The sequence below is a fragment of the Lontra canadensis genome, unplaced genomic scaffold, assembly GCF_010015895.1.
Source record: "Lontra canadensis isolate GAN:19392208 unplaced genomic scaffold, GSC_riverotter_1.0 scaffold163, whole genome shotgun sequence".
NCBI lineage: Eukaryota > Metazoa > Chordata > Mammalia > Carnivora > Mustelidae > Lontra > Lontra canadensis.
Window position 1 is genome coordinate 1,391,560 of NW_022631157.1, and position 14,522 is coordinate 1,406,081.

A 14,522-nucleotide genomic window follows, 5' to 3' on the forward strand; every position below is an offset into this window, starting at 1 on the left:
TTTCCTTGTGTTTCAGGACTGGAATCAGCTATTTCTCTGAGGAGCCCTGGTTCTTTTTAAAGGAGAGTGGTGTTTAGAAACCAAGATCTGATGGCTAGGTGTACTCATTACTGTGGAGTTGTCATTGTTTCTGAGTTTTCTCAATGGAGTGAACTGGGGAACAGAATTATGTGTTCCTGTCCATCTCTCTGTATGTGTACAATATTTTGACTAGTATTTATTTTTGTATTTCTCTATATTGAAAATTGTGTTCACACAATCTCTAATCTTTGTTTAACACCAAAGGGTTCTTTATACTTTTTTCCCTTTCTTTATTTGTAACTTCTTGGACAGAAAGAAACCTGGCTCTCATTTATTCTTAATGTTTACTTATTTGATCAGTCCCCTTTTATGTAACTGATCTTGCATCACTGTCATTCACCACTGCCACTTGCTCCTAAGTGCAACAGATGCCCTCCTTATTCTGCTTTCTGTGACACCCTTTGTTATCTCTGAAATACCACCCCCACCCTGTGTGGATTCCCTTCTGCCTTGCACAGACTCATATTCTCTACCCTCCGCTGCTTCCCGTGTGGACATCCTTCTCACCCTGCTCTGACTCTCTGCTAGAACATCCCCCTTCCCATCATGCAGAAGTCCAGGATAGCCCAACACCCTCTGCTGGGCCCCACTGTCTTGGCTTTGACATCCAGTTCTGGACTATCCTCATTATGGACACCCTCCTTATCCTATTTGGACTCTGACACCCTATGTGGTCTGCTGTCCTACATGTCTACCCTTCTCACCATGCTTGGATTCAGATATCCTATGCCTGGCTACCCTCTCCATGGAGTCTTTTCTTTATCTTATTCTGGTTCTGACACTCTTTGCTGGGCTGCTTTTTGCATCTGTACAGCCTTTTCACCCTGCTCATGCTGCCTTTCCTCCACATGAGTGCCTTATTCACTCCGCTCTGACTCCTATGTCCCCTTCTGCCCCAACACACAGAGATGTCTACCTTGCTCTGCCCCTCCTGATGGCTTTTGCACTGAATTACTATACTGAAGGGAAGGGAGAGGAGGAGAAGGTGAAGAGCCAGCATTTTTTATGGTAACAATTGATCCAAGTTTATGTTTGACAGGAACGAATCTTCCCGTTGTGGTAGTTGATATCTGGAGATACCGGAAAGGGCCTTTGGGGATCTGCTTTTGGAGCTTCGTGAGTGGTTGGGACTTTTGGTATAAATAGGTTCTTTATTTGTGAATCAGGGACTTCTGCATATGGAAAAACTTGGGTAATCTGTAAATTCAGCATAGTAGGAAGGGAAGAAATTAAAAGCAAGGAGTGTTTAGGGGAGGGTGATGTTGGAATTCACTTCTTGGGAAGACTAGTTTGGGTCCATGCTTATCTCCTTGCCCCCAGTCTTTATAGCGTCCATATTAAAAACAGTAGCAACAGTTGGTTATTTATTCATCTGCTTTATGAGCTTGGTTTTTACATGTCAGAACGTTATCACAGTATTTCCCTAACTTTAATCCTTTGTGTACTGTCATTTTAGCCACATACTGTATCATTTACCTCACTTTACAGCTTTAAGTTGGCTTACCTTTTTCACTTAGCTTTGTCAAAGGTATAATATCTTTGTAATCATCAGTTTGATGTGATAATTATAGCCTGTTAAAATGAATGTAATACTTAACATTTTTAAAGTTCATTAGGTGCCATATAAAGTCATATTACATACCAATGGTGTGGCGGTTACTTCAGGAAATGTGTCAGTAAAACCAGTATGAAAGTTTATACGTTTTTTTTTTATTTATGTTTGTTACTTGGTATCTAGACCTTATGGGTCTTTTTTTCCCCTAATATTTTTTGTCATTCTTTGCACAGTGTGATGTTTTTCTTTGTGTTTTTTCTCTCATTTAGTTGAAAACTTATATTAAGTGAATTTTTTAAATTAATGTATAATGTATTATTTGTTTCAGGGGTACAGGTCTGTGATTCATCAGTCTAACACAGTTCACAGCACTCACCATAGCACATAGCACACAACCCCTCTCCAGTGTCCATCCCCCAGCACCTCAATCCTCCCAACCCCCTCTCCTCCAGCAACCCTCAGTTTGTTTCCTGAGATTAAGAGTCTCTTACTGGTTTGTCTTCCTCTCTAGTTACATCTTGTTTCATTTTTCCCTCTCTTCCCCTATGATCCTCTATCTTGTTTCTCAAATTCCTCATATCAGTGAGATCAGATGATAATTGTCTTTCTCTGATTGACTTATTTTGGAAAACCTATATTAAGTGAATTTTAACGTCATCTCAACCCCATCATGGTGTGAGGGGCCTTTTAGAAACTGATTTAAATGTACACAGAGGCAAAAATTCTAGCCTGTGACCTTTTGAAAAATTTTTCTGAGTGCTGCTAGAAACAAATTATCCATTGTTCACAGTGTTTTGCTTAATGTTATGCCTTTTCTTGCTAAATCTTATTTGTTGAAATCTTGTATCTTAAGTTGCTAACAGTTTGTTAATATGGATCATTATTAAAAGGTGATTCTTTTTCATGTAGTTTAGACCCTTTAAATTTCTGCCATAATATCTATCCAAAGATTTTTTTTTTAAGGTTTTATTTATTTATTTGACAGAGATCACAAGCAGGCAGAGAAGCAGGTAGAGAGAGAGAGAGGGAAGCAGGCTCCCCGCTGAGCAGAGAGCCCGATGCGGGGCTCGGTCCTAGGACCCTGAGATCATGACCTGAGCTGAAGGCAGAGGCTTTAACCCACTGAGCCACCCAGGTGCCCCATCCAAAGATTTATTTAAGGTAGCATGAAGTGTTTAAAAAATAGTTTTAACTTACTTTTTCCCATTTGGGAAAGTAATATGTGCCGATTGAAAATAAGAGAAACTAAATAAAAGTAAAAGAAAAGGAAAAAAATCCTCTCATTCTTACCTCTGAAGTGTAATTAGTTTATCTTTTTTTTTTTTTTATTACTGTGTTCAAATTTTTGTTTTTGTTTTTATTTAAATACCTACCCCAGGCATAGTCATTTTCTTATTATGTGTTTTAATAGTACTTAGTGTTATTTTGGAAAAATGTAGAGTCCTCATAATGGTCTGATTTTCTTTTACACTTTTAAAATTATTAATGAAAACATATTTTCATATACTTATCGATCACTCATCTTCTGTAAATTACTTCCTATTTCTTCGACAGTTTCTCCATGGAGTAGTCTTATTAGTATATATAATAATGTTTTACATTAGTTATGTAAACTTTTTCGGCCCTAGTTGTTGCACATTCTTTTACTTTCTGTTTGTTACTTGTGTTTTTCTTTGTCATTAGTGTCTTCTTTTTAATGCAGCATTTAAACATTTTTATGTAGGCAAATATATTAGTATTTTTTGGATTTTGCCTTGCTTAGAAAAATTTCCCCAGTATTATACAATTATCTTCAGTATTTTTCCTAATAGTTTTATGGCTTTCTTTTCTTTACCAGAGGTTCTTAATCATATGTGTACATATACACACTTTTATTTATTTATTTAAAAGATTTATTTACTTATTTGAGAGAGAGAGCACGAGCAAGGGGAGGGGCAGAGAGAGAGAGAGGATCTTAAGCAGACTTCCCAAGGAGCACGAAGCTCAGTGCTGGACTTGATCCCAGGACCCTGAGATAATGACCTGAGCCAAAACGGAGTCAGACACTTAGCTGACTGAGCCATCTAGGTGCCCCAATGTACTTTAAAATTTGGTATGAGTTATTTTTTTTCAGATGGATCCTTGAGTTGGTAATGATTTACTGGTGAACTCATTCTTTTACCACTGATTTGAAGTATTATCTTTATCATATTAAATTCCTCTGTACATTCTAGTATCTGTTCTATGACTATAATTAGTATGTGCTTTTTTTTTTTTAAGATTTTATTTATTTATTTGACAGAGAGGGAAATCACAAGTAGGCAGAGAGGCAGGCAGAGAGAAGGGGAAGCAGGCTCCCTGCTGAGCAGAGAGCCCAATGTGGGGCTTGATCCCAGGACCCTGGGATCATGACCTGAGCTGAAGGCAGAGGCTTTAACCCACTGAGCCACCCAGGCACCCCAGTATGTGCTTTTTTTCATTATAGTGAGTTTATTCTTTTTTAAAGATTTTATTTATTTATTTGACAGAGAGAGACACAGCGAGAAAGGGAACACCAGCAGGGCAAGTGGGAGAGGGAGAAGCAGACTCCCCACCGAGTGGGGAGCTTAACCTGGGGCTCCAGCCCAGCACCCTGGGATCATGACCTGAGCCAAAGACAGACTCTTAATGACTGGGCCACCCAGGTGCCTCTTGTTCTTGTTTCTCAAAACCTTCTTTGGTAGTCTCACAAATTTATTCCTTCAGATGAGCTTCAGAATAAGCTTGTCATTTTATCTTATTTATTTTTAAAGATTTTATTTATTTTTGGGAGATAGAGAGCAGGAGCAGGGGGAAAGGCAGAGGGAGAGAGAAAGAGGGATAAGCAGACTCCCCGCTGAGCAGGGAGTCTTACGTGGGGCTCGATTCCAGGATCCTGGGATCATGACCTGAGCTGAATGCAGATGCTTAACCAACTGAGCCACTAACCTTGCCATTTTAAATAAGCATCCGCATCTTCCAAATCTGTTATAATATCAGCTCACTATTTCTCCTCTACCTTACTAGCCTAATTTAAAATACCATCTTCTCTTGCCTACATTGTCTTCTAACATACAGCACAAGAAAACTCTTATTTAAAAAAAAAAATAAATCCGATTATGTTACTCCCTTGTTTATATCCCTTCAGAATCTTCCCCTCTCTTTTTGTTATCTGTTACTGCATAACAAGCTATACCAGAGCTTTGTAGCTTAAAACAGTCTGTTTATTTTGCTCACAATTTTGCTAGTCAGGAATCCTTGACAGGTTCAGCTCTTTCCCACATGGTGTTGGCTGGGGTGTCTGGAGCTGGAGCATCCTTTCCAGTATGACCTCTTCAGTCACATGGCTGGCACCCCAGGGCTTCTTGGCTTCTCTCTCCACATGGCATCTTATTCTTCAGAATCTCTCCATGTGGCTTGTGCTTCTCACAGCATGGTGGTCTCCGAGTAATTACTTTTTACATGGCAGCTGCCTTCCAGGAGGAGGGAAAGAAAAATGGTTAGACCAGTTAAGGGCTGTGCCTGGAACTGGCACAGTGTCCTTTCTGCCATATTTTATTGGTCAGAACCATTATGAGACCTGCCTAGATGCAAGGAAATGGAAAAATAGATTCCAATTCTTGGTGTGGGAGTGGCAAAGTCCTGTTGCATTTGGGATGAGAGATACTGTGACCATATTTGGAAAATATAATATGCCACATTATCGAACTCAGATTCAGAGCTCTTAAAATGGCCCATAAGACTTTCCATGATCTGAACCCCTCCTGCTTCTCTCTTTGACCTCATCCCCTACATTTTCATCTTTTATTTTCTTTGGTTTAGCCACAGTGGACTCTTTGCTAGGCTTTGAACTTTTCATGTTTATTCCAATTTCAGATCCATTTTACCTGCCACTGCTGCTTTGAATGCTCTTCTTCAGATCTTTGCATGGGTCTTCCCATTCTTCCTTTATTATTTAGGTCTCTGCTCAGAGTGTCACATTGCCAGAGAGCTTTCCCTAACCACGTTATCTGTTAAAATCTTGGTCCTTTACTTCCCCCTAATTTTTCTTCTACATAGATTTTAGTGCTGTTTTTGGGAGCTTGGGGGCCTGAATGTATTTTCTGGTGCCCTGCCATGTGTTTCTGAACAAGTTGAAAATAAAAGGATAAAGATGGAGGCAAAATATATATGAAAATATAAATATTAAAATATGTAAATAGAAATATTCATAAATAAATTTATAGACATATAAAAATACTTATATTGATAGAATAAACCCAAACATATAATAGTACGTATGTATGTGTATATTTACATATTTTACATGTATGAAATATTTTATTAATGATTTATATATATATATAAATATATATATATTTAATATATAAATAAATATATATATTTAATATATATATATTTATCCATTTATCCATTTTATATATATATAAATATATATATATATATATATTTTGGAGACCCAAATGGGCTTAGTAACTAAATCTAAATTTCAGAGTTGGGTAGACCTACTCACCTAGTCAGCGTTGGTCACTCCCTTCTGCAGGGCTAGGTTCCTGATCAACTCTTGGCATGTTGACTGACACAGACGAAAATTCTTGTACTCTGTGGCATGCCTATTCCCATGTAAGGAAGGGTAGAACTGAGTTGTGCATGCCTAGTTTTTTTCATTTTTATCAATCTGACCAAAGGGGGATGAAAGGAAGAGAATAAAGGAGGTATCAAAGATGACTGTCAGATCTCAGATATGAGAAACTGGGTGTATTGTGGTGCTGTTCTTAAGATAGGAAACATGATAGGAAGATTATAAATTAAGTATTAGAAACACTGAGTTTGAAGTGCCTATAAGATACCTGTATGGAGATACCAAATAGGCGTTTGAATAACACATTTGGTAATTGTGTTAGTTTTCTATTTCATGTAATAGACTACCACAAGCATACTGGCTTAAAACAATACAAGATTATTATCTCACAGTTCCTGTGGGTCAGGAATCTGGGCATTGGTTAGCTGAGTTCTCTGCTCAGTTCTCATCAAGCTGAAATGAAGATGTTGGTCAGGGCTTCAATCTCATCTGAGGCTTGGGGTCTTCTTCCAAGGGCACTGGTTGTTAGTGGAAATTTAGGTCCTTATAGTTGGGGGACTGAGGCCCTCAGCTCCTAGAGGCTGCTTGTTGTTCCTTGCCATGTGGCCATTTCGCCCACAGCATGGTAGTTTGCTTCTTCAAGGACAACAAAAAGCATTTTTGCTGCTTTAGGACTCTTATGCTCACCTGGTTAGGGCAGGCTCATCCAGGATAATCTGCCTTTTGATTACCTCAGAGTCAACTGGTTACGTATCCTAATTGCATCTGCATAGTATCTTTTGCCATAAAATATAACAATGATGAGAGGGACATCGCATTATATTTGAAAGTCCTTCTCTGTCAAAGGGGAGGATTCTACAGGGTGTGTATAGTCTGGGGCTGTTTAAGCCATCAGCACTCATCAGAGTCGTTTGTCATCAGCAGGATAGTCAGTGAATACGTATGGTTGCCCAAGAGGAGCTACCTTTATTCAGGGAGAAGAGAAGTGAGATTAGAGATTTTCAGAATTAGTGGTACCTGGAGGTTACATTTATTCATCTTTATGTTCAACACCTACATTGCTGTCTGGCACATGGTAAATATTCAGTAAGTGTTTTGTCAGAATCCTTTGATCTCAGATTTTAAGAAATTAATATATAATGTATACAGTTACATTCACCCTTTTAAGAGTGCACTCAGGTTGTTTTTTATTGTGGTAAAAAATACATAATATAAAGTTTATCATAACCATTTTGAAAAATTTTTCTATTTTTTAAGAATTTTATTTATTTATTTGAGAGAGAGAGAGAGAGAGAGAGAGAGAGCAAGAGAACACATGAGCGGCCAGGAAGCGGGGCGGGGGAGGAGAAGCAGGCTTCCCGCTGAGCAGGGTGCCTGACGTGGGACTTGATCTCAGGACCCTGGGATCAGGACCTGAGCTGAAGGCAGATGCTTAATCGACTGAGCCACCTAGGCGCCCCTATCATCTTAACCATTTTTAAGTATACTGTTCAGTGGTATTAAATACATTAACATTGCTGTGCAATCATTACTCCATCCATCCCCATAACTCTTTGTCTTGTAAGACTGAAACTCTGTACATATTAAAAAATAATTTCCCATTCTCCACCTTCTTTACCTCTGGCAACCACCATTATGCATTCTTTTGATTTTGAGTACCCTAAGTAATTCATGTAAGTGGCATTGTATAGTGTTTGTCTTTTTGTGACTGGCTTATTTAACTCAGCATAATATCTTCAAGGTATATCCATGTTATGGCATATTGCAGAATAATCTCCCCCCTTAAGAATAATCTTACCCCCCTTATTGCATCGTAGGTATATACCACATTTTGCTTATCCATTTATCTGTTAATGGGCACTGGGGTGCTTCCATGTTTTAGTTATTATCAATGCTGCTGTGAATGTGGTTGTACAAATATGCCTTTGAACCCTGCTTTCAATTTTTGTGTACGTATGTGATTATTTGTATATATATTTTTTGTATATATATGATTATCTCAGAGTCAACTGGTTAGGTTCCAGAAGTGGAATTGCTGGATCATGTGGTGATGCTGTTCTAAATGTTTCAGAGGTACTTCTATAATGTTGGCTGTCCCATTTTTACATTCTTTTTAAAAAATTAGTTTGTGTTAGAGACAGAGAAAGAGCACATGCATGCAAGAGTAGGAAGAGGGGAGAGGGAGAAGCAGACTCCCCGCTGAGCAGGGAGCCTGATGTGGGGCTCAATCCCAGGACCCTGAGATCATGACCTGAGCCAAAGGCAGATGCTTAATGACTGAGCCACCCAGGCGGCGCCCCCCGCCCCCATTTTTACATTCTCACCAACAGTGCACAAGGGTTCTATTTCTTTACATCCTTACCAACACTTCTTGGTTTTCTATTTTTTTGATAATAATCATACAAATGGTTGTATGTTGGTGTATCTCATTGTAGTTTTGATTTGCATTTCCTTAATGTTTAGTGATGTTGAACATCTTTCCATGTGTTTATTAGCTATTAATATACATCATCTTTGGAGAAATGACTATTCAAGTTCTATGCCCATTTTTGAATTGGTTTTTTTGTTGTTGTTACTTACTTTTAGGAGTTCTCTATGTATTCTAGATCTTAATTTCTTACCAGATATAGGATTTGAAAATATTTTTTTCCCATTCTGTGGATTGCTTTTTTATTCTGTGGATAGTGTCTTCTGATGCACAAAATTTTAAAATTTTCTTGCAGTCCAGTTTGTTTATTTTTTCTTTTGTTACCCGTATCTTTGGTATCATATCCGATAAATCATTAGCAAATGCAATGTGATGAAGTTTTTGCCCTGTGTTCTCTTTGAAGGAATTTTTTTTAAGTAGGCTCTACACTTAGTAGCCCAATGCAGGGCCTGAACTCATGACCCTGGGATCAAGACCTGAGCTGAGATCAAGAGTCAGATGCTCAATGAATGAGCCACCCAGGTGCTCCTCTTTGAAGGGTTTTATTGCTTTAGGTCTTCCATCTTCCGTCTTCCTTGATCCATTTTGAGTTAGTTTTGGTATATGGTGTTAGGTAAGGGTCCAATTTCATTCCTTTGCATGTGGTTACCCAGTTTTCCCAGTGTCCATTTGTTTGAAAAGACTGTCCTTGGGGCACCTAGGTGGCTTAGTTGGTTGGGCTTCTGCCTTTGGCTTGGGTCATGGTTTGGGTCCTGGGATCATGCCCCATGTCGGGCTTCCTGCTTGTCGGGTAATCTGCTTCTCCCTTTGCCCCTCTCCTCTGCTTGTGATCTCTCATGCTCTTTCTCTCTCTCTCAAATAAATAAAATAAAATTTAAAAAGACTGTACTTTCCACGTTGAATGGTCTTGGCACCCTTGTCAAAAATTATTTGACCATGTATGTGAGGTCATTAAGACAGACATACAGACCAAAGGAATAGAATAGACCAATTCCATTGGTCTGTATATCTGTCTTAATGCCAGTACTACAATGTTTTGATTACTGTAACTTTGTGTAGGTTTTCAAATCAGAAAGTGTATGTCTTCCAGCTTTGTTCATCTTTTTCAAGGTTGTTTCAGTTAGTCACAGTCTTTTGAGATTCCATATGAATTTAGGGTGGGTTCTTTTATTTCTCCAAATATGTCATTGGGATTTTGATAGGGACTGCATTGAATCCGTAGGTCACTGTGGAGTAGTATTGACATTTTAAGAATATTAAGTCTTCTAATCTTAGGATGAACATAGGATATATTTCTGTTTATTTATATTATCTTTTGTTTCTTTGAGCAGTGTTTTGTAGTTTTCGGTATATAAGTTTCATGTCCTTGGTTAAATTTATTTTTAAGTGCTTTATTCTTTCTGATGCTATTATAAGTGGAATTGTTTTCCTACTTTCTTTTTTATATTGTTCATTATTAGTGTCTAAAATGCAGCTGAGAATGCCTAGGTGTTTCAGTTGGTTAAGCAACTGCCTTAGGCTCAGGTCATAATCCTTGAGTCCCGGGATCAGTAGTGCATTGGGCTCCCTGCTCAGCAGGGAGTCTGCTTCTCCCTCTGACTTCTTCCCTCTCATGCTCCCTCTCTCATTCTCTCTCTCTCCCTCTCTCTCAAATAAATAAAATCTTAAAAAAAAACTGAAAACAAATAAAATGCAACTGATTTTTGTGTGTTGGCTTTTTTTATCCTGCTACTATGATGATTTCCTTTATCAGTTCTCACAGCTGTTTTTGGTGGAATCTTCAGAGTTTTCTACATATAAGATCATGTTGTCTCAGAACAGATAATTTTACTATACAATATGAATGCCTTTTATTTTTTTCTTCCCTATTGCTCTGGCTGGAACTTTGAGTACTGTGTTAGTACAAGTGGTGAAAATGGGCATCCTGCCTTGTTCCTGTTCTAGGGGAAAAAAGCTTTCAGTCTTTCCCCATTGAGTATGATGTCTGCTGTGGGTTTTTCATATATGGATTTTACTATGCTGAGGTAGCTTCCTTCTATTCCTTTTCTCTGTTGAGTGTTTTTATCATGAGATGGTGTTTGGATTTTGTCATATGCTTTTTCTGCATCAGTTGAGATAAACCTGTGGTCTTTTCCCTTCATTTTGTTGATGTAGCAAATTGCATTGGTTTTTCATATGTTGACCCATTCTTGCATTTTAAGAATAAATACCATTTAGTCTTGGTTTATGATTCTTTTACTATGTTGCAGAATTTTGGTACATTTTGTTGCAGATTTTTGCATCAGGATTTATAATAATCAGTCTAATATTCTCCTATCTTTGGCTCTGGTGTCAGGGTTATGCTGGCCTCAGAAATAAGTTAGGAAGCATTTTCTTCTCTTCAGGTTTTTTTTTTTTTTTTTGAAAAGTTTAGGGATTAGGATCTGTTCTTCATTAAATGTTTGGTAGAATTCACTGGTGAAATGATTAGGTTCAGGTCTTTGTTGAGAGATTTTTGGTCACTGATTCAGTTTGCCTCCAAGTCTATTCAGATTTTCTATTTCTTTGTGATTTAGCCTTGGTAGGTTTTGTGTTTCTAGGAATTTATCCATTTCATTTAAGTTTATTCAGTTTTGTTTTTTTTTTTTTGGCATACAGTTGTTCATAGCACTGTTTAAAATCCTTTTTTTTTAAGTTCTATAGAACTACATCCTATAGAATGTATCCACTTTTTGATTTTAGTAATTTGAGTTTTATTTTTTTTAATTACTCATTTTTAGAGAGAGAGTGAGAGCACAAGTAGGGGGAGGGGCAGAGATCGAAGGAGAGAAGCAGACTCCCCACTGAGTGCAGAGCCCAACACAGGGTTCATTCTCACAACCCTGAGCTCATGACCTGAGCCCAAATCAGGAGTTGGATGCTCAACCACTTGAGCCACCCAGGTGCAGCTAACCTGAGTCGTCTTCCTTTTTTTCTTAGTCCGTTTAGCCAAAGGTTTATCAGTTGTGTTGATATTTTTGAAAGACCAACTTTTGGTTTCATTGATTTTTCCCTATTTTGCTATTCTTATTTTATCTCTGCTCTCATATTGTTACCTTTCCTCCAGATTTGGATTTCACTTGTTGTTCTTTTAGTTCTTTATGTTGTTAAGTTAGATTGTTGATTTGGAATCTTCCTTGTTTTTTAATGTTAAGTGTTTATAGCTATAAACCTACCCCTCAACACTGCTTTCACTGCATCCCACAAGTTTTGGCATATTGTATGTACTTTCATTTGTTGGTATTTTCTGATTTCTCTTGTGATTTCTTCTTGAAACAGTAGTTGTTTAAAAGTATATTGTTTAAAATAATCCAGTTAAAAATGGGCAGAAGACATGAACAGCCATTTTTCTAAAGAAGATCTGTAGGTGGCCTACAGACACATGAAAAGATGTTCAACATTACTCACCATCAGGGAAATGAAAATTAACACTCTTTTTTTTTTTTTTAAGATTTTTTTTTTAAATTTATTTGACAGAGAGAGAGATCACAAGTAGGCAGAGAGGCAGGCAGAGAGAAAGGGGAAAGCAGACTCCCCGCTGAGCAGAGAGCCCGATGCGGGGCTCGATCTCAGGACCCCGAGATCATGACCCGAGCAGAAGGCAGTAGCCTAATCCACTGAGCCACCCAGGTGCCCCAGGGAAATGAAAATTAAAGCCACAATGAGATATCACCTGACACCTGTCAAAATGGCTAAAATCAACAACACAAGAAGCAATAAGTATTGATGAGGATGTGGAGAGAAAGGAATCCTCCTGCACTGTTGGTGGGAATGCAAACTGGTATAGGCACTATGGAAAACAGTTTGGAGGTTTCTCAAAAAGTTGAAAATAGAATTACCATGTGATCCAATAATTACACTCCTGGATATTTACACAAAGAAAACAAACACTAATTTGGAAAGGTATATGTGCCTTGTATTTATTGCAGCATTATTTATACTAGTCAAGATATGGAAACAACCTAAATGTCCATTGATAGTGGAATGGATAAAGAAGTGCTACACACGCACACACACACACACCCCATGGATATACTCAGCCATTAAAAAGAATGAAGTCTTGCCATTTGCAACAACATGGATGGAGCTGGAGGGTATAATGTTGAGTGCAATAAGTTGGTCAGAGAAAGACAAATACCATATGATTTCACTCATGTGTGGAATTTAAAAACAAAACAAATGAGCAAAGAAAAAAAATTACAAACCAAAAACAGACTTTTAAATACAGAGAACGAACTGATGGTCACCAGAGGGGAGGTGGGGGGGTTGGGTGAAATGGGTGAAGAGTAAGAGCTATCATGATGAGCACTGAATAATGTATAGAATTGTTGAATCACTACATGGTACACCTGAAACTAATATAACACAATGTTAATTATACTGGAATTTAAAAAAGCGTATTGTTTAATTTCCATAATTTTGTGAATTTTCAAGTTTTAGTTTACTAATTTCCAGCTTTATTCCATTGTGGTCAGAGAAGATATGTTGTATGATATCTATCTTTTAAAAACTATTTCTATGTAATTTTTTGACCTGCTTGTGGTCATCCTGGAAAATGTCCCATATGTACTTGAGAAGAATGTGTATTCTGTTATTTGGTAGGATGTTCTGTGATATTTGTTGGGCCTAGTGGCTTATTGTAGTTTAAGTTGTCTAATTTTTTCCTTTTTTTTTTTCTTTTTTGAGATTTTATTTACTGGGGAGATAGAGAGCACAAGCAATGGGGAGGGGCAGAGGGAGAGGGAAAAGCAGACTCCCTGCTTGCAGGGAGTCTGACTTGGGGCTCAATCCCAGGACCCTGCGCCCATGACCTGAGCCAAAGGCAGACCCAACTGACTGAACCACTGGTCAGGTGTCCCTAAGTTGTCTGTTTTCTCCATTATTTTGAGTGGGGTATTGAAGTCTCCAGCTATTGTAGAAGTAATTTACCCTTTAATTCTGTCAGTTTTTCCTTATACTTTGATGGTCTAAATATTATGTCTCCTTGCTGTACTGAACCTTTTATTAATATATAATGTCCTTCTTTGTCTCATAACTTTTTTTTTGGTAGCTTTGTGGTTTTATTAACAAATATTACGTTCACATACATTGTCTATTCATTTTCTTGGCTGTGCAGCCTGGCATTGGGATTGGTGACTCTGATGGCCGGCTTGGCTGCTTTTTCCACGGTGGCTCTGCAGTTCTGGGAGGAGACATTGTGAGCAATCTCTTCATAGTAGGATTTGTTGCATATCAGCAGCACTTCAGGCTCTTTGACATTGTGAACTAGGAAATTCCGAAGCCATTGGACAGCATGTGCTTTGTTTTCTTAGTGCTCCCATAACCAATGTTGGGCATCAAGATCGGGCCCTTGAATCTTCTGTGCATCCTATTGTCAATGCCTGGTTTTCACCAATTGCGCTTAATTTTGACATACCGGTCTGACTGCTGCTGGATGAGCTTCTTGGTCCTCTTTTTAACGATCTTGGGCTTCACCAGTGGTCTGAAGGCGGCCATGATGCCTAGGAGGAGATGGCTGCCACCTCTGCAGGCAGTGCAGAGGAAGAGAGGGGAAGGTCCTTGTAACTTGTTTTGACTTAGTTTGTTTTGTCTGATAATTTGTATAGCTACCCCCACTCTCTTTGGTTATTGTTTGCATGAAGTACCTTTTTCTACCCTTTGACTTTCAACCTGTTTGTGTCTTTAGATCTCAAGTGAGTCTCCTATGGGCAGTGTGTGGTTGGGTCATGTGTTTTTATTTATTCTGCCAATGTCTGTTTTCTAATTGGAGAGTTTAATCCATTCACATATAAGATAGTTACTGATAAGAATTTACTGCTATCATTGTGCTCCCCTATACCCTATACCCCTTAGCTTTTTTT

At 38.2% G+C, this 14,522-nt stretch overlaps 1 protein-coding gene and 1 pseudogene across 7 annotated transcripts in view; one reads left to right on the forward strand and one right to left on the reverse strand.

The window, feature by feature from the left end:
- Nucleotides 1-14,522, forward strand: part of NF1 (neurofibromin 1) — a 252,162-nt gene that overhangs the window by 36,135 nt on the left and 201,505 nt on the right. The gene's annotated exons all lie outside the window — the stretch shown is intronic.
- Nucleotides 13,754-14,261, reverse strand: LOC116859820 (annotated as a pseudogene).